Source organism: Heterodontus francisci, chromosome 2 (genome assembly GCF_036365525.1).
Source record: "Heterodontus francisci isolate sHetFra1 chromosome 2, sHetFra1.hap1, whole genome shotgun sequence".
NCBI classification, from domain to species: Eukaryota; Metazoa; Chordata; class Chondrichthyes; order Heterodontiformes; family Heterodontidae; genus Heterodontus; species Heterodontus francisci.
The window spans coordinates 110638877-110664425 of record NC_090372.1 but is presented as its reverse complement, the minus strand read 5'-3'; positions in this window follow the sequence as shown (position 1 = coordinate 110664425).

Below are 25549 nucleotides of genomic sequence, written 5' to 3'. Positions count from 1 at the left end.
GCTTGAGCTTATGACCTACCAGCAAAGACAAGATGAGTCCATTAACCAATTTGTTGCAAGGTGCAAAGACAAAGCTCCATATTGTGACTTTATAAGAATGGGTTACAGAGCTGGTAATCGCATCCACCCCACTACAGGCCTTTCAAAAGACCTGCTAGGAAAGAAGAAAGGGCACACCATAGATGCACTACTCAATGATGGAAGGAAATTTAGAGCCATCATGGCTGGCTGCCAACAGTTACAAGGGTTGGGGTTGGTTACAACAATGGTATGATAACTAAGGCTCAGAAGTCTGCTAAGCCTTGTGACAAATGTGGCCTGACTCACCCAAATCGCAGTTTTCCGGCATACCAGAACCAGTGCAAAGCTTGTGGCATGCAAGGACATTGGGCAAGGCAGTGCAGAAGGCCAAGCTCAGACACTGCACACATGAAAGGTGGCAGGTTACAGGCAGAGAGAATGTCTGCAACACAGGATGACAAATGCAACAAGAGGTATGACAACACAAAACAAAAGCCCAAGCAGGTACTTCAGGTCAGCAGAGAGACAGATTGTCAGGAGGACATGAATGAAGAGTGCACTTGTGTAAACAGTGAGCAAGCATTTCACATTGTTGATTTGGATCAACGTGCCAATGCTATCACGCTATCTGAGGCATGTGCCATGATCGGGATTATACATCCGCATCGAAGAGTGACAAGCATAAGCTCAAGGCAAAAATCGACACCTGAGCAAGTAGAAATATTCTGCACGTCCATATACTGAAGGACATGTACTTGAAGAAATGGGGATCTATGGTATGACCCACCACAGCTAGGCTGATTGCCTACAATGGTTCTCAAATAAGTGCATTGGAATGATAGCCTTACAGTGCAGCAATGTGAGCTCTTCATGGGACAGGACGTCAGAAATGCTACATCCATCAATATCGGCGACCACACTCTGGAAGTGGTTCAAGAGTTCACCTACCTAGGCTCAACTATCACCAGTAACCTGCCTCTCGATGCAGAAATCAACATGTGCATGGGAAAGGCTTCCACTGCTATGTCCAGACTGGCCAAGAGAGTGTGGGAAAATGGCACACTGACACGGAACACAAAAGTCCGAGTGTATCAAGCCTGTGTCTTCAGTACCTTGCTCTACGGCAGCGAGGCCTGGACAACGTATGTCAGCCAAGAGCGACGTCTCAATTCATTCCATCTTTGCTGCCTCCGGAAAATCCTTGGCATCAGGTGGCAGGACCATATCTCCAACACAGAAGTCCTCGAGGCGGCCAACTTCCCCAGCTATACACCCTACTGAGTCAGCGGCACTTGAGATGGCTTGGCCATGTGAGCCGCATGGAAGATGGCAGGATCCCCAAAGATACATTGTACAACGAGCTCGCCACTGGTATCAGACCCACCGGCCATCCATGTCTCCGCTTTAAAGACGTCTGTAAACGCGACATGAAGTCCTGTGACATTGATCACAAGTCGTGGGAGTCAGTTGCCAGCGATCGCCAGAGCTGGCGGGCATCCATAAAGGCGGGGCTTAAGTGTGGCGAGTCGAAGAGACTTAGCAGTTGGCAGGAAAAAAGACAGAAGCGCAAGGGGAGAGCCAACTGCGAAACAGCCCTGACAACGAATTTTATCTGCAGCACCTGTGGAAGAGTCTGTCACTCTAGTATTGGCCTTTATAGCCACTTCAGGCGCTGCTCCACAAACCACTGACCACCTCCAGGCGCTTAACCATTGCCTCCCGAGACAAGGAGGCTAAAGAAGAAAAGAAGCAGCAATGGCAGCTCTTAATGGCTACCACAATTTTTTTATATTGTGCACACAACTGGACCAGTTGTCACAGGATTTCCAGAATGCCAAGATTTATAAATTATCACAATACGTGAGGTCAGCACTGCACTGAAAGGTACAGAATGTTGCAACACAGAGTGCATTGAGTCTGTTAGAAACTTGAAACTACTTTACCCAGACAGGTTTGATGCAATCGGCGATTTCAAGGGTGATGTCATATTGCACGTGGGGGGGAGGATTCAATTCCTACTTTCGACACGCCAAGGAAGGAGGAGCTGAATCCTAAATTTACTGGTGCTAAGTATTTTTCAAAGTTTGCCGTGAAACACGGCTAATAGTCTGTCCACTTAGCCAAGAAGTCCCAGCTACTCACAACTTTTCGAATGTCATTCGGGAGATAGTGCTTCAGATGGTTACCGTTTGGTCTGTGCATCAGCCAGGACATTTTCCAACAATACATGGACAGGATAATGAAAAAAGTCCTGGGCTGTATCTGTATAGCCGACAATATTGCAGCGATGGGGCAGACCAAGGCAAAACATGACCAAAACTTGCATTTGCTAGTGCTGGCTGCTGGTCAAGACGGTCTTCTGTTTAATAGTAAGAAGTGTCATGTCAATGTTGGGCACACCAACTTCTGTGGGTCGATATCTTCCACCACAGGAATACGTCCAGACCCAGATAAGATTGACGATGTCAGAGCCATGCTGACTCCTCAGGACCAGGAAGATCTACAACGGTGTCTAGAGCCGTTTACCTTTTAGACCCCATCCATCCCCAATTTCGCTGAGTGAGCAGCACCACTTAGAGAACATCTGCAAAAAAACACCCCTTACATATGGCAGGAAGATCACTAGCTGGTGTTTGAGTCCCTAAAGTTAGCTCTGTCAAGTCAAAATGGCATGCTACAGTATTATGACCCGACCAAAGAGACAATGCTTGAGATCGTGCGTCCCAGAAGGGATTAGCCACCTGCATCATGCAGGAAGGGAAATCAATTGCCTATGTGTCAAAGAGTTTGTCGCAACCCCAAACCAATTACTCTAACATGGAAAGTGAAACCTTAGCTCTGGTTTTTGGTATTGTTGGGTTTCACACCTACTTTTTCAGAAAACATTTCACCATGTAGACCAGGATTGTCCAACCTTTTCAGGCAGAGGGCCGCATTGCGATTTTTGCTCAGCCTGGGGGGCTGGTGAGCAAATTTTGAAAGATAAGGGCATTAAAAATGTACTTTACTAATAAAAACAACAACAAATGTGCATTTTTGTGAAGAAGCTTTATATGAGAAGATGAATTTATTGACTTACTTTCTCATCACAATATGGAAAACTGATTTAGTGACATACCTGCCATTGTTTTTGCTTTAATAAGTAGTCAATCTCTGCCCGCACACTTGATGTAGTGATGCAGAGTATTCTGGATAGATGTCCACCTTTTAGGAGAGACCTTGATCTCTCTTTCCCCTCTCCCCATGCTCTGTGAGTGTGTTTCTCATTCTCTCTTCCCTCCCCTCTCTAGGACTAGAGGACACAGATTGAAAGTTTTGTGCAAAAGATGCAGGGGGATTATGAGGAAGCAATTTTTACACAGTGGGTGGTACTGACCTGGAACTCACTGCCCATAAGGGTGGTGGAAGTGTAGATGATCAATGACTTCAAGAGGAAGTTGGATGGCCACCTGAGAGAAGTAGACTTGCAAGGCTAGGGGGATTGAGCCAGGGAGTGGGACCAACTGCATGTCTCCTTGGAGAGCCGTCATGGGCTTGAAAAACAGAATGGCCTCCTTCTGTGCCGTAAGTAAATGACTCTTTGACTCTGTCTCCCCCCTCTCTTCCCTGTCTATCTGTCGCTCTCTCCTCCTCTTTGTCTGTCTGTCTCTGTCTCCCTCACCCCCTCTCTCTGTCTCCCTCTCTCCCCTCTCTCTGTCCCTATCCACCCCCTCTCTCTCCAACCTCCATGTCTCCAGTGTTTCCCGCTCTCCACTCAGTGTTCCCCATTCTCTCTCCCCCGTCTCTCTGTCCCCCTCTCTTTTTTCCACCCTCTTTCTCTGTCTTACCCCCTCCACCCTTTCTCTCTCTGTCCCCCTTTCTCTCTGTCTATGTCCCCCCTCTCTCTCTCTCCCTCTCTCTCTCTGTTCCCCCTTCTCTCTCTCTCTCTGTTCCCCCTTTCCCTGTTCCCTCCCTCTTTCTCTCACTCTCTCCCCCCTCTCTCTCTCTCCCACTCTTTCTCACACAGTTGCAGAGAGTGGAACACTGTTTTAAAGTTATTTTAAAAGTCAGTTCTTTTAAGAAAGATAGTTGTCAGTTTCACAGCTGACAGTTGCTAACATAGGGCACAGCCATTTCCCAACAGCCTCGGGATTTTCTGAGCAGCTTTTAAAATAAAACGTCAGAACCCGCCGGAACTCTGGTCGGAGAGAACACAATGAGCTCCCCTCTCCTGGCATGGAGTGCTCTATCACCTCTCTGATGCGGCAGTGGAGGGCGAACTGGGAAATGCTACGGATGTTGCCTGTTCCAACCTAGAAGGATCGCAACGCAAAGAAATTCAGGGCCAGAGTCATCTTCAAAGTGTCTGGCAAAACCATCCTTGCCCTGCTGTGAGGTTGCAGGTCTGCTGCAAGAGGTGGCAGAGTTCTGTGAGCAACTCCTTCGTAAAGCTCAAACTTAAAGAAAAAGCATATAATTGTGCAAAGATGGGAATCAGGTCAGAAGATTGGACAGAATATAAAAAACAGCAAAGAAGGACTAAAAGATTGATGAGGAAGGTAAAATTAGAGTACAAGAGAAAGCTAGCTAGAAATATAAAGACAGATAGTAAGAGTTTCTATAGATATTTTAAAAAGAAGAGTTAACAAAGTGAGCATTGGTCCTACAGAAAGTGAGTCTGGGGAATTAGTAATGGATAATAAGGACATGGCAGATGAATTGAACAGATAGTTTGCATCTGTCTTCATTATTGAGGATACAAGTAACATCCCAGTGTTAGCTGTAAGACAGGAAATGGAAGGGACGGAGGAACTGAAGAAAATTACAATCACCAGGGAAGTGGTACTGAACAAATTGTTGGAGCTGTGGCTGACAAGTCCTCGGGTCCTGATGGACTTCATCCTAGGGTGTTAAAAGAAGTGGCTAGTGAGATAGTTGATGCGTTAGTTTTAATTTTCCAAAATTCCCTCAATTCGGGGAAGGTTCCCTTAGATTGGAAAATAGCAAATATAACTCCTTTACTCAAAAAGGGAGGGAGACAGAAAGCAGGAAAGTGCAGGTCAGTTAGCTTAACATCTGTCATAGGAAAAATGTTAGAAGCTATTATTAAAGACATTATAGCAGGGCATTTAGAAAAATTCAAGGTAATCAGGCAGATTCAACTTGGTTTTGTGAAAAGGAAATCATGTTTAACCAATTTATTGGAGTTCTTTGAGGGAGTTACAGCTGTGGATAAAGGGGAACAGGTGGATGTATTGTAGATTTCCCGACAAGTAACTCTTTCCAGTCTACCTTGGCCAGATCCTGCCTTATTTTCCCAAAATTTGCTCTCCCCCAATCCAAAACCTTTTTTTGCAACTTGTCTATTTCTTTCTCCATAACAAGCTTAAATTGTACCATGTTGTGGTTGCTATCACCAAAATGCTCCCCCACCAACACATCAACCACCTGTCTGGCTTCATTCCCCAGAATTAGGTCCAGCACTGCACCCTCCCTTGTTGGATCTTCTACATATTGAGCTAAAAAGATCTCCTGTATACATTTTAAGAACTCCACTCCATCTAAGCCCTTAACACGATGACTATCCCAATTAATGTTCGGAAAGTTGAAATCACCTAATATAATTACCCTGTTATTATTTTTACACACCTCTGCGAATTGCGCACATATTTGCTCCTCAATTTCCTGCTGACTATCTGGGGGTCTATAATAAACACCTAGCAATGTGGCTGTCCCTTTATTATTCCTAAACTCTACCCATAAAGCTTCATTTGACGCCCCCTCTAAGATATCATCTCTCCTTACTGCAGTAACTGACTCCTTAACTAATATTGCAATGCCCCCTCCTCTTTTACCCCCTCCTCTGTCCCGCCTGAAGATTCTATATCCCGGGATACTGAGCTGTCAATCCTGCCCCTCCCTCAACCATGTCTCCGTGATGGCTACTATATCACAATTCCACGTGTCACTCCTTGCCCTTAACTCATCCGTTTTACCTGTAATACTCCTGGCATTAAAGTAGAGGCCATCCATCCTGGTCTTACTCCCTTGAAACCTACTTCTGTTGTATTCCCTCTGACTTGTTTGCTTTCCTGTGTTTAGCTGTGCCCCTATTCTGCTAGGAGTCTGTGTCCCCTCCCCCTGTCAAATTAGTTTAAACTCCTCCTAACAGCAACAGCAAACCCGCCAGCAAGGATGTTAGTCCCCCTCTGGTTCCGATGTAGACCGTCCCCCTTGTACAGGTCCCACCTTGCCCAGAAACGGTCCCAGTGGTCCAGGAATCTAAAACCCTCCCTCCTGCACCAACTCTTAAGCCAAGCATTCATCTGTGCTATTCTCCTATTTTTATACTCGCTAGCACATGGCACTGGGAGTAATCCAAAGATTACAACCCGAGAGGTCCTGCTTTTTAGTCTGCTGCCTAACTCCCTGAATTCTTGATGCAAGACCTCATCCCTCTTTCTACCTATGTCATTGGTACCAACATGTACCATGACCTCTGCCTTATCACCCTCCCCCTTCAGGATGCCCTGCAGACATTCAGTGACATCCCGGACCCTGGCACCAGGGAGGCAACACACCATCCTGGAGTCACGTTGCTGGGCACAATAGTGCCTATCTGTTCCCCTGACTATAGAATCCCCTATTTCTATTGCTTTTCCTCTCTTTCCCCCTTCCTGTGCAGACAGGCTGCTTGTGGTGCCAGAAGCTTGGCTCTGTCCGCACTCCCTGGAGGAACCAGCCTCATGAGCCTCCAAAATGGAATACCGATTTGCGAGCGGGACCCCAGGGGACTCCTGAACTACCTGCCTGATTCTCTTGGACTGCCTGGTGGTCACCCATTCCCTTCCTTGCTCAAGTCCCTTCAGCTGCGGTGTGACCACCTCTCTATACGTGCTATCCACGATGCGCTCAGACTCGCGGATGCTCCACAGTGTTTCCAGTCACCGTTCCAGCTCTGAAACCCGAGCTTCCAAGAGCTGCAGCTTGACACACTTCCTGCACACATGCTGGTCCCGGGGACTGGAAATGTTCCCGGAATTCCCACATGCAGCAAGAGGAGCAAACCACGGCTTTAAGCTCTCCTGCCATGACTAAACCCTTTAAATTTAAAACTTTAGAAGACTATTATAATTTTTAAAAATCAATTAAGTCTTGCTAAAACAATGACTTACAATTCAATCCAGCTTGAAAAAAATACCCACCAGGACTTACTCACCAGTCAGCTGTGCTCTGTGGAAACTCTCGGCTCCCCTCACGCTCTTTAAGAACAGGTAGAAAATGAAAGGAACTCCTCCCTCCCTCCTCACTGAACTCCCTCAGTCAAAAAACTCCCACTTTAGCACTCTAATGCAACCCAAGTCAGCACTCCAGTGCAAACAAAAGGGGGAAATCTGTGGGTGGAGTCAGAGGACATTGGTAGGGTGTTGAATGAATACTTCACATGTGGCTTCACCCAAGAGAATGAGGATGTAGATATGGAACTCAAAGAGAGAGACTGTGAGGTTCTTGAGCAAATTGTCATAGGGAGTGACAAGGTATTGGAGGTTTTGACAGGCTTAAAAGTGGACAAATCTCCAGGTCCGGATGATTTGTGTCCCAGGATGCTGTGGGAGGCGAGGGTGGAGATTGCAGGGGCTCTGACCCTAATTTTTAATTCCTCTCTGGCCACGGGGGAGGTGCCAGAGGACTGGAGAACAGCTAATGTGGTCCCACTATTTAAGAAAGGTTGTAGAGATAAGCCAGGGAACTATCAACCAGTGAGTTTCACGTCAGTGGTAGGGAAACTATTGGAGAAAATTCTGAGGAGCGAATCTATTACCACTTGGAGAGGCAAAATTTGATTAGGAATAGTCAGCATGGCTTTGTCAGAGGGCATGCCTAACAAAGTTGATTGAATTTTTTGAGCGTGTGACCAGGTGTGTACAAAGAGCAAGAACAAAGAACAAAGAAAATTACAGCACAGGAACAGGCCCTTCGGCCCTCCAAGCCTACGCCGATCCAGATCCTCTAGCTAAACCTGTCGCCTATTTTCTAAGGGTCTGTATCTCTTTACTTCCTGCCCATTCATGTATCTGTCTAGATACATCTTAAAAGACTCTATCGTGCCCGCGTCTACCACCTCCGCTGGCAACGCGTTCCAGGCACCCACCAACCTCTGCGTAAAGAACTTTCCACGCATATCCCCCCTAAACTTTTCCCCTTTCACTTTGAACTCGTGTCCCCTCGTAATTGAATCCCCCACTCTGGGAAAAAGCTTCTTGCTATCCAACCTGTCTATACCTCTCATGATTTTGTACACCTCAATCAGGTCCCCCTTCAACCTCCGTCTTTCTAATGAAAATAATCCTAATCTACTCAACCTCTCTTCATAGCTAGCGCCCTCCACACCAGGCAACATCCTGGTGAACCTCCTCTGCACCCTCTCCAAAGCATCCACATCCTTTTGGTAATGTGGCGACCAGAACTGCACGCAGTATTCTAAATGTGGCCGAACCAAAGTCTTATACAACTGTAACATGACCTGCCAACTCTTGTACTCAATACCCCGTCCGATGAAGGAAAGCATGCCGTATGCCTTCTTGACCACTCTATTGACCTGCGTTGCCACCTTCAGGGAACAATGGACCTGAACACCCAAATCTCTCTGTACATCAATTTTCCCCAGGACTTTTCCATTTACTGTATAGTTCACTCTTGAATTGGATCTTCCAAAATGCATCACCTCGCATTTGCCTTGATTGAACTCCATCTGCCATTTCTCTGCCCAACTCTCCAATCTATCTATATTCTGCTGTATTCTCTGACAGTCCCCTTCACTATCTGCTACTCCACCAATCTTAGTGTCGTCTGCAAACTTGCTAATCAGACCACCTCAGTGTAGATGAGGGTAGTGCAGTTGATGTAGTTTACATGGATTTCAGCAAAACCTTTGACAAGGTCCCACATGGGAGACTTATCAAGAAAGCAAACGCACATGGGATAAAGGATAACTTGATAAGGTGGATTCAAAATTGGCTTAGCTGTAGGAGACAGAGAGTGATGACAGACGGCTGTTTTAGTGACTGGAAGCCAGTGTCCAGTGGAATACCACAGGGATTTGTGCTGGGTCCCCTATTGTTTGCCATTTATATAAATGACATACATGACTATGTGGGGGGTAGGATCAGTAAATTCGCGGATGACACAAAGATTGGCCGAGTGGTTAACAGTGAGGTTGAGTGTCTTGGGTTACAGGAAGATATAGACGTTATGGTCAAATGGGCAGAAAAGTGGCAGATGGAATTTAACCCTGAAAAGTGGAAGGAGTAATGTGACACGAAAGTATTCAATGAATGGCCTGACACTGGGAAATTCTGAGGAACAAAGGGACCTTGGTGTGTATGTCCATAGATCTCTGAACGCAGAAGGGCAGGTTAACAGGGTGGTGAAAAAGGCATATGGGACACTTGCCTTTATCAATCGAGGCATAGATTACAAAAGCAGGGAGGTCATGTTGGAGTTGTATAGAACTTTGGTAAGGCCATACCTGGAACATTGTGTGCAATTCTGGTCACCACATTATAGGAAGGATGTGATTGCACTGGAGGGGGTGCAGAGGCAATTCACCAGGATGGTGCCTGGGATGGAACATTTAAGCTATGAAGAGAGGTTGGATAGGCTTGGGTTGTTTTCGCTGGAGAGAAGACTGAGGGGTGACCTGATCGAGGTGTACAAGATTATAAGGGGCAGGGACAGGGTGGATAGGGAGCAGCTGTTCCCCGTAGTTGAAGGGTCAGTTACGAGGCAACACAAGTTTAAGGTGAGGGGCAGGAGGTTTAAGGGGGATTTGAGGAAGAACTTTTTTACCCAGAGGGTGGTGACAGTCTGGAATGCACTGCCTCGGAGAGTGGTAGAGGCGGGTTGCCTCACATCCTTTAAAAAGTACCTAGATGAGCACTTGGCACGTCATAACATTCAAGGCTATGGGCCAAGTGCTGGCAAATGGGATTAGATAGACAGGTCAGGTGTCTTTAATGCATCGGTGCAGACCCGATGGGCCGAAGGGCCTCTTCTGCAGATTATTCTCAGATTATTCTGTGATCGTACTTAGATTTCGAGAAGATATTTGATAAGGTGCCACATCAAAGATTATTGCAGAAAATAAAAGCTCATGGTGTAGGGGGTAACATATTGGCATGGATAGAAGATTGGCTCGCGAACAGGAAACGGAGAGTAGGCATAAATGGGTCATTTTCTGGTTGGCAAGATGTAACGAGTGGTGTGCCACAGGGATCTTTGCTGGTGTCTCAACTTTCTACAATTTATATGCATGACTTAGATGAAGGGACCAAAGGTATGGTTGCTAAATTTGCTGATGACACAAAGATAGATAGGAAAGTAACTTGTGAAGAGGATATAAGGGGGTTACAAAGGGATATAGATAGGTTAATTGAGTGGGCAAAGACCTAGCAAATGGAGTATAATGTGGGAAAATGTGAAATTGTCCACTGTGGCAGGAAGAATAAAAAAGAAGCATATCATCTAAATGGTGAGAGATTGCAGAGCTCGGAGATGCAGAGGGATCTGCATGTCCTAGTGCATGAATCGCAAAAGGTTAGTTTGCAGGTACAGTACATAATTAGGAAAGATAGTAGAATGTTATTGTTTATCGCGAGGGGAATTAAATAGAAAAGTAGGGAGGTTATGCTTCAGCTATACAGGGCATTGGTGAGACCACATCTGGAGTATTGTGTACAGTACCGGTCTCCTTATTTAAGGAAGGATGTAAATTCGTTGTAGGCAGTACAGAGAAGGTTGACTAGATTAATAACTGGAATGGGCAGGTTGTCTTATGAGGAATGGTTGGACAGACTAGGTTTATATCTGCTGGAATTTAGAAGAGTAAGAGGCGACTTGATTGAAACATATAAGATCCTGAAGGGTCTTGACAGGGTGGATGTGGAAAGGATGTTCCCCTTGTGGGAGAATCTAGAACCAGGGGTTAATGTTTAGAAATAAGGGGTCGCCCATTTAAGACAGAGATGAGGAGAAATCCTTTCTCTCAGAGGGTCATGAGTCTTTGGAATTCTCTTCCTCAACAGGTGGTGGAAGCTGAGTCGTTGAGTATTTTTAAGGCAGAGGTAGATAGATTCATGATAAGCAAGGGGGTGGAAGGTTATCGGGGGTAGGTGGAAATGTGGAGTAATCAGTTCAGCCATGAACTTATTGAATAGCAGAGCAGGCTCGAGGGGTCGAGTGGCCTACTGCTGCTCCTAACTCATCTGTTCGTATGTTCGTAAGATGCAGATGATGCACACACTGCTCCTGGTTTAGGTGGAGATAAGAGAAGTTCTCCCGGAAGACCGTAGGTGGATGAGATCTCCTGCTGAGACCCCTTCTCCCCTCCACCGCCACCTCCTTCCTCTGCGAGCATCTTATCCTCTTATGCTGCCTGGACTGGAGGGCATGTCTTACAAAGAAAGATTGAGGGAGCTAGGGCTTTTCTCATTGGAGCGAAGAAGGATGAGAGGTGACTTGATAGAGGGGTACAAGATGATGAGAGGCATTGATAGAGTGGATAGCCAGAGACTTTTTCCCAGGGTGGAAAGGGCTATCACCAGGGGGCATAATTTTAAGGTGATTGGAGGAAGGTTTCGGGGAGATGTCAGAGGTAGGTTCTTTACACAGCGAGTGGTGGGTGCGTGGAATGCGCTGCCAGCGGTGGTAGTCGAAGCAGATACATTAGGGACATTTAAGCGACTCTTGGATAGGTACATGGATGATAGTAGAATGAAGGGTAGGTAGTTAGTTTGATCTTAGAGTAGGTTAAAGGTTCGGCACAACATCGTGGGCCGAAGGGCCTGTACTGTGCTGTCTGTTCTATGTTCTATGTTTTACTGCCTCGACTCCATCTCCCTCTCATGCTGCAGGCCAAAGGAGATGGTAGCTATAGCACCCATGACTGTGACCAAGTGGTCTGATCAGAAACCTCAAAGTCAGAACAAAGGTCTCTCCATGTTCAGCACCACTCTCTGAGCTGATTTTTACCAGCCCCTCGGCTCCGTGGGTCACAGCGGGAGTGGGGGTTGGGGGGTGTGTAAAATTCTGCAGGGAGAGGCCCGCCTTGAGCCCCAACATCAAGAAGGGTCTGCCGCATATTACCAGCGGCGGGGGGACCTTGGTGCAGCCCCCGCTGCTGCTTGGAGGCGGGGCCTTCATCTAAACAGTTAAACGAACATCAATAAGGTGCAAATTACCTGACCGATTTTACGGCCGATGATTGCAACTTGCTTGCCGTATGGAGTTCCAAGCCGAGAAACTGATGGGGAGGGGGGAGGAGTAAAATTTTCAGGGCTGGGGGTGGTGGGCGGTAGCGGGGAAAACGTTTTTGATTGGCTGTGGGGATGGTGGGAAAGGGTTGAATGGCAAAAATGAAGAGGTTGGGGGGAAAGTTGGGGTTGGGAATAAAGATCATGTTGTTCATATTGCCCTGAAAACAAACACTGGTGAGCAGGTGGGAAAGAGCCTCCATCATTTATTGTAATTTGGATGCTAACTGCACCAAAATAATACTTTAAAAATTACAATCACTTCTAAGATTTTGCAGCCCTTTAGAAATGGTGCTGGCGCCTACGCGGTGTCACTGGACGCCATTGTTGTGGACATGGCGGCCACCCCCGCTACATCATCAGGGGCGGTTGCTCCGCCCCCTACATTTTAATGAGCCCCTACGCATAATATTGCGGGGGCTCTGCAGTGGCACTTCCGTGTTGGAAGACCGCCGCTTTCACAGCGTGCTGTCGCAGAGCGCAGCCCGCGAATAAAATTCAGTCCTCTAAATCCACTTCATCAACTTTAAAAATCTTTGCAAATCAAGTGCTTCTACAAACTCAAACAGAGCCAGCAATTAATCAGCAATGAACCTGAGAGTGGCTGAAGTTCCCTTTAAATAGCAATGACTGTGCGGGTGCTGCTGAGATATATTCAGCAGTGCATGTTTAAGAGAGGGTGTTAATTCATGCACGAGGTTGAAAGTGGCACTGCTAGTAACAAATCAGCATTAAATGCTGACTGACAACACAATCTGCCTAATATGCATAGGTCTGGTACATGCTCTGAACACCCTCACTAATGTTCTCACAATGATGGCCTACCACCTTTCTATTTATTTTCATGTGAAACAATTTGAGACATGCCTGAGAGACATGAGGGGAGATGTCCCTGGGTCTGGAAGGAAATTTGTGCAGGTTCCTTTACAGCTGCACACTCCAACCTAAAAACATAGAAATATAGAAACATAGAAAACTTATGGCATTGTGGAAGTAACTTGGCCCATAATGTCTGTTATGTTTCGTATGCCAAGCATGAAGAAACAAGACTCATGGGGCTGAAGTTATACAGCGCGTTAAAAAGTGCGCAGCACACACGTGCGCCGTGGAGCCACCACCCCACCCCCAATGATGTAGAGCGGCTGGGCGCTCTGTCCCCGGCAACGGCATCCAGGGCCACAGCACAGGTGCTGGTGCCAATTTTAAAGGGCTTCAAGCCCTTGCAGGTAATTAGAATTTTTAAAGAAAAATGGAGGGAACATTTACATTTATAAATTTCATAAAAGATCGAAGCCCCTCTCCCACCCCCCCATGACCAAATAACGAACAAAGAACAAAGAACAGCACAGGACAGGAACAGGCCATTCGGCCCTCCAAGCCTGCGCCGATCTTGATGCCTGTCTAAACTAAAACCTTCTGCACTTCCGGGGTCCGTATCCCTCTATTCCCATCCTATTCATGCATTTGTCAAGATGTCTCTTAAACGTCGCTATCGTACCTGCTTCCACCACCTCCCCCAGCAGCAAGTTCCAGGCACTCACCACCCTCTCTGGAAAAAACTACCCTCGCACATTCCCTCTAAACTTTGCCCCTTGCACCTTAAACCTATGTCCCCCAGTAACTTGACTCTTCCACCCTGGAAAAAAGCTTCTGACTATCCACTCTGTCCATGCCACTCATAACTTTGTAAACCTCTATCATGTCGCCCCTCCACCTCCATCGTTCCAGTGAAAACAATCCGAGTTTATCCAACCTCTCCTCATAGCTAATGCCCTCCAGACCAGGCAACATCCTGGTAAACCTCTTCTGTACCCTCTCCAAAGCCTCCACGTCCTTCTGGTAGTGTGGTGACCAGAATTGCACGCAATATTCCAAGTGTGGCCTGACTAAGGTTCTGTACAGCTGCAGCATGACTTGCCAATTTTTATACTCTATGCCCTGACCGATGAAGGCAAGCATGCCGTATGCCTTCTTGACTACCTTATCCACCTGCGTTGCCACTTTCAGTGACCTGTGGACCTGTATGCCCAGATCTCTCTGCCTGTCAATACTCCAAAGGGTTCTGCCATTTACTGTATACTTCCCACCTGTATTAGATCTTTCAAAATGCATTACCTCACATTTGTCTGGATTAAACTCTATCTGCCATTTCTCCGCCCAAGTCTCCAACCGATCTATATCCTGCTGTATCCTCTGACAATCCTCATCACTATCCACAACTCCACCAACCTTTGTGTCGTCCGCAAACTTACTAATCAGACCAGCTACATTTTCCTCCAAATCATTTATATATACAACAAACAGCAAAGGTCCCAGCACTGATCCCTGCGGAACACCACTAGTCACAGCCCTCCATTCAGAAAAGCACCCTTCCGCTGATACCCTCTGTCTTCTATGACCGAGCCAGTTCTGTATCCATTTTGCCAGCTCACCTCTGATCCCATGTGACTTCACCTTTTGTACCCGTCTGCCATGAGGGACCTTGTCAAAGGCTTTACTGAAGTCCATATAGACAACATCCACTGCCCTTCCTTCATCAATCATCCTCGTCACTTCCTCAAAAAACTCAATCAAGTTAGTGAGACACGACCTCCCCTTCACAAAACCATGCTGCCTCTCACTAATAAGTTCATTTGTTTCCAAATGGGAGTAAATCCTCTCCTGAAGAATCCTCTCTAATAATTTCCCTACCACTGACGTAAGGCTCACCGGCCTATAATTTCCTGGGTTATCCTTGCTATCCTTCTTAAACAAAGGAACAACATTGGCTGTTCTCCAGTCCTCTGGGAGCTCACCTGTAGCCAATGAGGATGCAAAGATTTCTGTCAAGGCCCCAGCAATTTCTTCCCTTGCCTCCCTCAGTATTCTGGGGCAGATCCCATCAGGCCCTGGGGACTTATCTACCTTAATGCTTTGCAAGACGCCCAACACCTCGTCCTTTTTGATAACGACATGACCCAGACTATCTGCACTCCCTTCCCGAGACTCATCATCCACCAAGTCCTTCTCTTTGGTGAATACTGATGCAAAGTACTCATTTAATACCTCGCCCATTTCCTCTGGCTCCACACATAGATTCCCTCCACTGTCCTTGAGTGGGCCAACCCTTTCCCTGGTTACCCTCTTGCTCTTTATATACGTATAAAAAGCCTTGGGATTCTCCTTAATCCTGTTTGCCAATAACTTTTTATGACCCCTTTTAGCCCTCCTGACTCCTTGCTTAATTTCCTTGCTTAATTTCCTTCCTACTGTCTTTATACTCCTCAAGGGATTCATCTGTTCCCAGCCTTCCAGCCCTTACAAATGCTTCCTTTTTCTTTTTGACTAGGCTCACAATATCCCACGTTATCCAAGGTTCCCAAAACTTGCCAAACTTATCCTTCTTCCTCACAGGAACATGCCGGTCCTGGATTCTAATCAACTGACGTTTGAAAGACTCCCACATGTCAGATGTTGATTTACCCTCAAACAGCCGCCCCCAATCTAAATTCTTCAGTTCCTGCCTAATAGTGTTATAATTAGCCTTCCCCCAATTTAGCACCTTCACCCGAGGACTACTCATCCTTATTAACACGTACCTTAAAACTTACGGAATTATGGTCACTGTTCCCAAAATGCTCCCCTACTGAGACTTCGACCAATTGGCCGGGCTCATTCCCCGATACCAGGTCCAGTACGGCCCCTTCCCTCGTTGAACTATTTACATACTGTTTCAAGAAGCCCTCCTGGATGCTCCTTACAAATTCTGCCCCATCCAAGCCCCTAGCACTAAGTGAGTCCCAGTCAATATAGGGGAAGTTAAAATCACCCACCACTACAACCCTGTTACCTTTACATCTTTCCAAAATCTGTCTACATATCTACTCCTCTACCTCCCGCTGGCTGTTGGGAGGCCTGTAGTAAACCCCCAACATCGTGACTGCACCCTTCCTATTCCTGAGCTCCACCCATATTGCCTCGCTGCATGACCCCTCCGAGGTGTCCTCCCGCAGTACAGCTGTGATATTCTCCTTAACCAGTAATGCAACTCCTCCACCCCTTTTACATCCCCCTCTATCCTGCCTGAAGCTTCTAAATCCTGGAACATTTAGCTGCCAATCCTGTCCTTCCCTCAACCAAGTCTCTGTAATAGCAACAACATCATAGTTCCAAGTACTAATCCAAGCTCTCAGTTCATCTGCCTTACCTGTTATACTTCTCGCATTGAAACAAATGCACTTCAGTCCACCAGTCCCGCTGTGCTCAGCAACATCTCCCTGCCTGCTCTTCCTCTTAGTCTTACTGGCATTTACTGGGTGGTTGATGGTCGGCACAGACTCGGTGGGCCGAAGGGCCTGTTTCAGTGCTGTATCTCTAATCTAATCTTACTAGTTCGCCCTCATTTATTTCACCTGCAGTCCTACTGCTCTGGTTCCCACCCCCCTGCCACACTAGTTTAAACCCTCCCGAGTGACGCTAGCAAACCTCGCAGCCAGGATATTTGTGCCCCTCCAGTTGAGATGCAACCCGTCCTTCTTGTACAGGTCCCGTCTGTCCCTGAAGAGATCCCAGTGGTCCAGATATCTGAAACCCTCCCTCCTACACCAGCTGTTCAGCCATGTGTTTAGCTGCACTATCTTCCTATTTCTAGCCTCACTGACACGTGGCACAGGGAGTAATCCCGAGATTACAACCCTGGAGGTCCTGTTTTTTAACTTTCTACCTAACTCCCTAAACTCCCCCTGCAGGATCTCGTCACTCTTCCTGCCTATGTCATTGGTACCAATGTGTACCACAACCTCTGGCTGTTCACCCTCCCCCTTCAGAATGCCCCCTGTCCGTTCAGAGACATCCTTGACCCTGGCACCAAGGAGGTAACATACCTTCCTGGAGTCTCTTTCACGTCCACAGAAGCGCCTATCTGTGCCCCTGACTATAGAGTCCCCTATAACGATTGCTCTTCTGCGCTTTGTCCCTCCCTGCTGAACAGAGGCAGCCATGGTGCCACTGCTCTGGCTGCTGCTGTTGTTTTCCCCTGATAGGCCATCCCCCCCAACAGTATCCAAAACGGTATACTTGTTAGAGAGGGGGATAGCCACAGGGGATTCCTGCACTGACTGCCTGCCCTTTCTAGCGGTCACCCATCTATCTGCCTGCACCTTGGGTGTAACCATGTCTCTAAAACTACTGTCTATGATGCTTTCTGCCACCTGCATGCTCCTAAGTGCATTCAATTGCTGCTCCAACCGATCCATGCGGTCTGTATGGAGCTGCAACTGGGTACACTTCCTGCAGATGTAGTCGTCAGGAATGCTGGAAGCGTCACGGACCTCCCACATCTCACATTTATTACACTTCATTTATTGCCTTTGCCACACAAAAAATTTTCTCCCCATCCTGAACTTTCCCCCCAATCTTCAATACCTTTGCCCTTCAACCCCTTCCCACCATCCCCTCAGCCAATAGTAGGAGTTTTCCCCGCTCCCCCTCCTGGAAATTTCACTCCTCCCCCACCCACACAAGTGTTACGCTTTGGATCCCTGAACGGAGATCCGAAGGTGCAGGACTTCTGGCAACCAGATGGAATATTGGCATGGGACGGCCGTCGCGACGAGGTAATTATTCAGTAATTATCATTTATTTAACTATGTTAATGAAGTTTTTTTCGCTGAGCGGTGGGGGGCTGCAGCGAGGCCTCACCACTGCCAGTAAAATGGGGCAGGGCTTTTCCAGTGTCGAGGCCTGTGGCGGGACTGTTCCGGAAGTATTTTCTGGGCCCCCCACCATGACCCCCGACGTCGGGGGGCTGTTAAAATTCAGCCCATGGTTTCATGTTTGTAGACTTTATTCAAGAAGCTGCCCGGATCTGTCTTACTTTCACTTTTGGAACGGCGCCTCCTCAGGGTCGACTGACAGTATAGGGAGCAGTCTTACAAACAGCACAGAGCAATCAATCACCGAGCAATCAAACACAACATATTTCCCCCTTGTCGACTAAGCAGCTTATTTTGAATTAAACCTTCATCAGCATCAAACAGGTATATATTAAGCCATTTGTTCCCGTCCGTTTGTTCCTCTAAGTACACAAATAATCTTTGAGATGAGGAGATCTTCCACGATGGCGCTGAGATCAACGAAGATGTGGTTGTGGTTCAGTGCGATCATCTTGATGAGGTAGATGGTCAATATCACGATCGCTAATCAAAAAAGGAAATGTATCCTCGTAGTCACAATGATCAAAATTTCCAGGTTTGCTCGCAATCAAGTGTCTCACATTCCACTTGGTGTTGTCAGCCAAGAGGTAAGCACTGGAACTGAGCACCCACTTGATCTGTTTTGGTCGCAATAGAAATGCTGAGAGCTTGTGGTTGCGATTTAAATGTTTGATGTGAACCTCGTCTCCAACTGGGAAACGCGGTTCATCTTGCTCGTGTTTGCTTATCAGAGTACGCTTTTACTTTGCCTTGTTGCTTCCTAATTTATTCGATTTTTGCTTTGACATTCGTGTTGGATGGCGGTGACGGCAGAATGATCAGCGGCATGCAAATATTGCGACCAATCATAAGCTCGGCAGTGTCTTTCCGGTCAGAGACTGTGGGGTGGGTCGATATGTGCAAAGTAGGATATGAGTGGATTGTTCATACATTTTCCCCTCTGACATGCTAGCTCTCTTCTATAAAACTGTCCTTGATCATCCTGTTGAAACATCTAATGCCGCCATTCGATTGCGGGTTGTATCACAATGTCAGGTAGCGGAGAATTCCGTAGCTTGCTAGAAACTCCGCGAACTGACTGGAAACAAACTGTGGTTCATTTTCCATAGTAATAGTCTACATCAAATCCTATTTTGTAAATAGCTTGTCTAAAATGCCAATGACCAAAGCAGTGGTTATGGAATTTGTTGCAGTGATTTCTGGCCACTTGCTATGTAGATCATGAAGAACAAGTAAAAAGCATTTATTGCTAGGGGCTGCAGGCACTTTTCTGAAAATATCTACTTGGAGTTGTTGCCATGGTTTTCTTGGCCATGGGGTCAGTTGTAGAGGTGTGGGAAATGTTTTAGCAGATTTTTCACTGAGTGTACATGCTACACAGTTTCTGATAAACTCTTCTATGTGGTGATCTATTGTTGGCCACCAGACTGCTTCAGAGGATTGTTGCTTCATCTTAACAACATCTGTATGTCCTTCATGAGCATGATGCAACACCCATTGCTGTAGCGCTTTCAGGATAACTGCTCGAGTTCCGCATACGATACAGTTGTCATCAAACAATGCAAGGTTGTTGCGTACTCTGTAGTATGGGACCAATTGTGAGGCCAGTTGGTTTTTAGGTACTGGCTTACTTTCTGCAGTATGCTGTCTACCACCGACTCTGCCTTAAACTCCTTTTACGTCACAAGATTCATGGGCATGTGCAAAATCACCACAATGTCACAAGTCGTTTAACTGTTGCTAACACTGTCTGCGATAGTAGTGCAGCTAAGCATGTCAACTGTTCGGTTGCATGAACCTACAAGATACTTGACCTTGAAGTTGTACTGATGAAGGCGAACAGACCAATAGTAGATGCATAGTGATCGATCCTTGTGAAGGAATATAGCTACAATGAGGGGTTATAAGGTTAAAACTATTATTTTCCTATGAATGAACGATTAAAATATTATTTAAAAAGTTCATTTTCCTAAAAGATTAAATTAAATAAAAGTTCATTTTTATAATACTAAAAGCCTCAGTGAGAAAACCTGCCTCATCTTAGAGCCATAAAGGCAGCTTCTGATAAGGAGGATTCGCTCCCAAAAGTCACGAACCTCATCACACGGTAAAACATTGATAACATAGTTTTGCAAACTGTCTCAAAAGCTAACACAGTGTAATAGTTGATAAGATGGTTTTTTGCAGACAGCCCTAAACCACAGCCAACTGAATTTTTGACAAAACTAACCAAACGCAAAAACTGAATTATAATCTTGAAACACAGTTAGATGACTAATGAGAAATTGACCATCACGAGGCTCACTGCTTATCTTTCTTAGAAATCAAGGAGGGCTGGACTTTACCTAGAATTTAATTGTTATACAACCATACTTAGGAATCAAAAAAAGTGGATCTTACCTCGAAATTAACAGCTATACAGCCTTATTTTGGAAATGATGGGGACGAACTTACTTGGAGTTGAGGTAATAACCCCATACGTAAGAAATTAGTTATAACTAATAATTAGTTATAACTATAACTTGGAAAACTGTATAAATATTCAAAGAACACATTGGATTTTTCGATTAGATGGACTCGTTCTAATGACTCTCATGATAAAGGTACAACTATTGGAGTGAGGTAATGATTGTTCTCCCCTTAAGTGGGACAGAAGTATCTCACTAACTCTGGGATTTAAGGTATATGTTACGTTAATAATTGATGGCTATCCTACTTAAATATTTTACTGTAACAATATTTAAATTACAAAATTCAAATCTCTACTAGAAACGAGATTGCACTTTCTTTCTTGTCCTAGAAATATTAATGCTGCAATTGACTGTCTCACCAACTGTGAATTACATGTTTGGTTCTTTAATAAACTTTTATATATTTTAGAAATTATATTTTCTCACATAGTCTTCTCTATTGCTAACATATAAACCGGTCTCTGTACAATCTTTGGTGGGGAGGTCCATTACTGAGGAGAGATTCCCGGACCCTCATAATATCTGGATAATTAGAATCTGGCTGAAACTTGTTAAAAAAGCTATCTGGAAGACAGTAATATTCTCAGCTGCTTCTTTTCCCTTAGGGAGAGGTAGATCAGTCCTTCAGACCCATTCAAATGTCTTTTGGATCCATCTTTCTCAACGTTAAGTTGAGACTGAATATTTGAGAAGTGCGCCTGATCTGGGATAGCCCCAAAAAGAGGCGAGGATTACAATCCACTACAATTGGTGCCCAACGTGCTTCCGAGTTGATACAGAAACCTATACATATAGGTATGTCTAAATATATCTTTTAGATTATGAAGTATAGAAGGAGTGTTTTACTAAGACCCAGATTTAAGTATCTAGAGACAACAAGGCCCTGGTCAGATCTTGTAGAACTTAAATCAGAACTGCTTCAATATAGCATTGAGGTTTAGCATTTTCCTATAAAGTTCATATTAAATCCTAACCAAGGTTAGGTCCTGACAATATGGTAAACACTGTCAGAATTGGCCAAGTCTTTCCATTAGGAAATCTGAATGATTGATTTATTAGAGCAAATAATCCTATCCCAATACGTCCACAAGATCAAGTAATAGTCTATGAAATAGAAGGCTTTGATGCCAATGAAGCCATTGGAACCTATGGTACAATTGATGTTGATCCCCAGAACCAGGGGATACTAAGATATCCAATGGGATAATCAAAAAATACTCCAGACACACATCATTCCTTCATGATAAGGTGCACATCTGCACAATTGGGAGGCCTAATGAACAATGCTCAACAAGGTGGAGGAAACCATGGCCAAATCATAGGACCCGGAGAAGCAAAGGTTCCCGGAGGTCCATGGATTCCGGCTAAGGTGACAAGCTCATAACGAAATAAATGATCAGAATCTTCCAGAAGACTGTAGACAACTTAGAATTCATTGTAATCAATGCAGACAGACACGAGATCAAGCTTATGCCAATGCTGGAAGAGCAGGTCTTGTTGGCCCAGTAGGCCAACCCGAGCAGCCACAGATTACACCCCTAGGCCAGGTAAATCTACATCACGTGTGGTAAACCTGGAAACATCAACCAGGAAAAAACTTACTGGATTCTATCCAGCCTTGATAAATTAGAAAACTGGTGCCAAGACTGGAATGACGAACATCTAAGGCAACTCTGACAAATGATACTGAGTACAGACTTAGTTCCCACATTAAACCAGTGTAACAGCTGGATTCAACTATATGCCCATGTTCTCACAGCAACTCAGGGAGGGCATGTAATGGGTTCCAAATAGGAACTTACTGTCAAAACTAAAAGGTTGGTAACTGCCGACAGATTGTGCAGAATACTCACACAGGATAACTGCGACATTGTTCACAGTTGCCTGGCCAACCAATATCAAAATACCACCCACAGACTGGCCTGTGAGGGTGCTCTAAATCGTTATCCAGATAATGTCAAATGCATTATCCAACTAAATCATGACCTATTAGACCTACCCCAAACTAAGCCTCTAGTGCGACAAGAAACTAAAGATAGAAATGCTGGAGAAGATACCTCTGGTAGCCAGAGTCAAGGGCTGCTTAGGCCCAAGAGTCAGATTCACTCTGGTAGGACACAAACTCATGGCTTTGGACCCTGAGGAGGGTGTTCTGGAAGATCTATGCCCCCCCCCCCACCCCCAGCTTGCCAACAGCGAGAGAGAGATCTCTCCTTAGAAAGAAGGGATAGATATGGGGCCAGATCTCATGGAGAAGACAGAGGGAGCCCTATGAGGATGAATTTTACATGGTCAAGACTCAAAAAGCTATGTGGGTATATGGGGATGACTGGAATAGGGATCAAAAAGATTCCCAGCAAGACTGGCATCGACCCCAACAGCAGAATCATTGAAACAATAAACATCCAACAGACCCCCGAAGGGATCAGAAAGGACAATACCCCCAAAAGGAGGAACAAAATGGTCAAAATCAAGACCAAAAGTAAAACTCAAGATCCTGTGGATTACCAATCTGAGGAATTTCCCGATGCCCTGACGACCTTGCCTACCAACAAACAAGTGGAGGCCCTGTTTGATATGAGAGCTGATTACACCATAATGGATCCTACAGTTATAAAAACTAAGTGAGCAGATTTGGGGAGCCCAATTTATCAAGTACCATTAAGGGGATTCACACAGTGTAAGACGCAAATAATCAAATTTTACAAAATACCTATTACTGTGTACAGAATCACAGCCACTCCAGAGGTAGGACTGGCACCAAAACTGGCCTGCCCTCTCATTACTTACCCAGGGGCTGCTGGGTAAGTAAAACCCTATATATTTGGGCTGTTTCTGAACCCGAGACACTACACCTGTAGTGTCTCCCACCCGCCCTCCTCCTCTAACCAAAAAAAAGGACTCGGTGGTGTGTAGATAAGGTAAGGCGTTTTCTATTTCTCTTGTTTTTATCATGAGATTGGTAAAAACTTGTCGTTCCTTTTTCATTTATCTAAGTTAAGCTTAAGAATAAAAATGGCAGGAGATCTCAGACCCGTGTTATGCTCATCTTGCTCAATGTGAGAGCTCAGGGACACGGCTGATGTCCCTGACTCCTTCACGTGCAGGAAGTGTGTCCAGCTGCAGCTCTTGTTAGACCGCATGACGGCTCTGGAGCTGCGGATGGACTCACTTTGGAGCATCCGCGATGCTGAGGAGGTCGTGGATAGCACGTTTAGCAAATTGGTCACACCGCAGATTAGGATTGCTGAGGGAGAAAGGGAATGGGTGACCAAAAGGCAGAGAACGAGCAGGAAGGCAGTGCAGGTGTCCCCTGCGGTCATCTCCCTCCAAAACAGGTATACCGTTTTGGATACTGTTGAGGGAGATGGCTCAACAGGGGAAGGCAGCAGTAGCCAGGTTCATGGCACCGTGGCTGGCTCTGCTGTTCGGAAGGGCGGGAAAAAGAGTGGAAGGGCGATAGTCATAGGGGATTCGATTGTAAGGGGAGTAGGTAGGTGGTTCTGTGGTCGAAAACGAGACTACCGAATGGTATGTTGCCTCCCAGGTGCACGGGTCAGGGATGTCTCAGATTGGCTGCAGAACATTCTGAAGGGGGAGGGTGAACAGCCAGTTGTCGTTGTGCACATAGGCACCAATGATGTAGGTAAAAAACGGGATGAGGTCCTACAAGCAGAATTTAGGGAGTTAAGAGCCAAGTTAAAAAGTAGGACCTCAGAGGTAGTAATCTCAGGATTGCTACCAGTGCCACGTGATAGTCAAAGTAGAAATGAAAGAATAGTCAGGATGAATGCGTGGCTTGAGAGATGGTGCAGGAAGGAGGGGTTCAGATTTTTGGGACATTGGGACCGGTTCTGGGGGAGGTGGGACTATTACAAATTGGACGGTCTACACCTGGGCCGGACTGGAACCAATGTCCTTGGGGGTGCTTTTGCTAACGCTGTTGGGGAGGGTTTAAACTAATGTGGCAGGGGGATGGGAACCAAATGAGGAGGTCAGTGGACAGTAAGGAGGTAGTAACTAAAGCCTGTAAGGAACTAGATAATGAAGTCAGCGTGACTAAGGGAAAGAGTAGGAAGGGAGCAGATGATGAAAGCAAAGGGACTGGTGGTCTGAGGTGCATTTGATTTAATGCAAGAAGTGTAGTAGGTAAGGCAGATGAACTTAGGGCTTGGATTAGTACCTGGGAGTATGATGTTATTGCTATTACTGAGACTTGGTTGAGGGAAGGGCATGATTGGCAACTAAATATCCCAGGGTTTCGATGCTTCAGGCGGGATAGAGAGGGAGGTAAAAGGGGTGGAGGAGTTGCATTACTGGTCAAAGAGGATATCACAGCTGTGCTGAAGGAGGGCACTATGGAGGACTCGAGCAGTGAGGCAATATGGGCAGAACTCAGAAATAGGAAGGGTGCGGTAACAATGTTGGGGCTGTACTACAGGCCTCCCAACAGCGAGCGTGAGATAGAGGTACAAATATGTAAACAGATTATGGAAAGATGTAGGAGCAACAGGGTGGTGGTGATAGGAGATTTTAATTTTCCCAACATTGACTGGGATTCACTTAGTGTTAGAGGTCTAGATGGAGCAGAATTTGTAAGGAGCATCCAGGAGGGTTTTCCAGAGCAGTATGTAAATAGTCCAACTCGGGAAGGGGCCATACTGGACCTGGCGTTGGGGAATGAGCCCGGCCAGGTGGTTGAAGTTTCAGTAGGGGACTACTTTGGGAATAGTGATCACAATTCCGTAAGTTTTAGAATACTCATGGACAAAGACAAGAGTGGTCCTAAAGGAAGAGTGCTAAATTGGGGGAAGGCTAACTATACCAAAATTCGGCAGGAGCTGGGGAATGTAGATTGGGAGCAGCTCTTTGAAGGTAAATCCACATTTGATATGTGGGAGGCTTTTAAAGAGAGGTTGATTAGCGTGCAGGAGAGACATGTTCCTGTGAAAATGAGGGATAGAAATGGCAAGATTAGGGAACCATGGATGACAGGTAAAATTGTGAGACTAGCAAAGAGGAAAAAAGAAGCATACATAAGGTCTAGGAGGCTGAAGAAAGACGAAGCTTTGAA